The sequence below is a fragment of the Ambystoma mexicanum genome, chromosome 3p, assembly GCF_040938575.1.
Source record: "Ambystoma mexicanum isolate Mex_15411 chromosome 3p, UKY_AmexF1_1, whole genome shotgun sequence".
NCBI classification, from domain to species: Eukaryota; Metazoa; Chordata; class Amphibia; order Caudata; family Ambystomatidae; genus Ambystoma; species Ambystoma mexicanum.
In genome coordinates this window covers 710,723,309-710,725,643 of record NC_090925.1, presented here as the reverse complement: position 1 = coordinate 710,725,643, position 2,335 = coordinate 710,723,309, and the positions used below count along the sequence as shown (strand labels likewise).

The window sequence follows — 2,335 nt, the reverse complement described above, 5'->3', positions numbered from 1 at the left end:
CGCCGGCAGCCGTGGGACACCAAAGACAGCCACACACAGCACGGCCAGGTGCCCCGGGGTAGGGTGAAGGTGCGCCAGGCTTTTTTAAAACCTGCTGCCGCCGCCACTACATCCGGGGCGCGTCGGCCACCCGGCCCTCCCGTAACCAGCATTAGGTGGGGAAACTGGGGAAACCAGGACGCGTCGGCAATGAGCCTGCGCGCCAGATCCAAGGATCCAGTGACGGTGCTGATCGGGGTCTGACCTTAGGGGGATGAATGGAATGGGGTCCCTGCGACAGCCCCAGCCACGCCCCTGGGAGTGAACCCAGGGGCGATTGATGTACAAGCGACCCTCAGACAGGCGTAGTCCCGGGAAAAACCCAGGGCCACGTGGTGCGTTCGAAGTGTTGATCAATGTGTCCTGCAATTCACACTAATTCTCGCAGCTAGCTGCGTTCTTCATCGATGCACGAGTCGAGTGATCCACCGCCAAGAGCCACAGGCAACTTTTTTTGTCCTAGACGTCGGCCTGACCCTGCCGGTGCAGGAGAGGTTGGGGGAGGCAGCGCTGGCTGTGGCAGGACAGCCCAGCTCCCTGTCTAGCTCGGCCGAAACCATTGTGGTTTCAAAAAAATAAAAAATAATAATCCAGGTGCTCAGCCTGACCGCCAGCTGCAGCAGCACAGCGCTTCCCAGGGGGATGGAGGTAGGCCGCTCTGCCACCTGCCCACACGGCCCGATCCACTCATCCTTCCCCGACCCCTTCCACTTCCCTTTTGGGAGGGGGGCTGGGAGATGGACAACGAGGCAGGCCAGAGACAGCACAGACAGGGGGTCGGGTGGGACCACTAGAGTCTTCAAACCCCAGCCCGGCCGCATAGGACCCAGCTCCATGTACCTAGGCAAGAGGGAAGGTCACCCACTGTGCCAGCGGGCCTGGCCATTGCTCACACACAGATGTGGGCGGCTGGAACCTTGGCGCCCACCGTCAAGTGAGCCAGCTGCACCATGGCTCATGCCTGGCTTGCCCAGGTGCCTGTCTGCCTGGGGAGGCACCCCTCGAGAGCAGTCAGGTTTCCCTCGGCTCCCGGCTGCCCCCAGTCAGGGCTTCCCTGGTGACCGGGGTGTCCCCACCAATGCCCAGCCGCTGGCAGGTCAGAGAGAGGAGTGTGCGCCCCCCGGCCAGCGCAGATGCGGGCTCAGTGAGGAGAGGGGGCTGGTTGACCACGCGCACCGGACCGCTCTGCGAGAGGTGCCCCGGGCTGTGGGTGTGCACGTCTGGGATGCAACCGAGGTCGGGCGCACGGCTCTCCCTCCCGCTGCTCCGCTGTTAATGATCCTTTATGCCCCCACCCACAAGCAGAAACCATTCACACTCAAATGCCCCATTTCTCCTTCCAAACACGTTCCAGATTCAAATGCCACCTCCCTCCTGACCTACATGCCACCATCCCTCCATCCGAACCCACAAAGACACCAACATCCGTCCCTCCATACCTATACCAAGATGCTCCACCCCTCAGAGCCACACCCATATGCTTCATCTCTACCTCCACACTCAGATGGCGCCATTCGCCCTCTCTCTATACCCACACCCGATTACCCCATCCCTTCGACACACACATGCTCCCACCACTCCAATAAACCAACATCCTTCTCTCCAGACAAACATACCCCATCCCTCCATTCACACCCAGATGCCCCCTTCCTTCCCACCAGAGCGCTCCAGCCCTGACCCACATGCTCCTCCATTCCCTGACATGCCCCCATCATATGCCCATTCCATATCAACAATGCCCCCTCCGATCCAGACTCCACGATGCACAATCCCTTCCTCAAGACACATACCATGATGGCCCATGCTCCCTCCACACAGAAAGATGCCCCTATCCGTCCTCCGACCAATGAGCCCCAATCCTTCCCTCCAGACCCACACTAATGTGCCCCATCCCTCCCTCCAGATGCACATCAATGTGTCCTGTGCCTCCCTTCATACCCAAAGCAATGTCCCCATCCCTCCCTACAGACCCACACCCATGTGCACCGTCCCTTCCTCTCAGAACCACACCAAGATGCCCCATCCCTCCCTCTAGACCAATACCATAATGCACCATCCTCCCTCCACATAGCAAGATGCCCCTTGCATCAGATGCCCATGTGCCGATCCTGAATCACATGCAGATAGCCCCAGCCAACCCCCTCTAAAACCACCCATCCTAGTATGCCCCTATCCGCCCAGACCCACACCAATGTACCCCGTCCCCTCCTTCCAGACTCACACCAATATGCGGTCATCCCTCCCCAGACCAATGTCCCCATCCCTCCCATCAAACCCACACCAATGTGACCCCAAC

The 2,335-nt window shown here is 59.9% G+C and overlaps 1 non-coding gene across 1 annotated transcript; it reads right to left on the bottom strand.

The window, feature by feature from the left end:
- Positions 1-328: 328 nt before the first annotated feature.
- Positions 329-479, bottom strand: LOC138581498 (5.8S ribosomal RNA). Its single transcript, XR_011304585.1, has one exon. It is a non-coding gene; the product is annotated as a 5.8S ribosomal RNA (ribosomal RNA).
- Between the last annotated feature and the right edge of the window lie 1,856 nt (positions 480-2,335).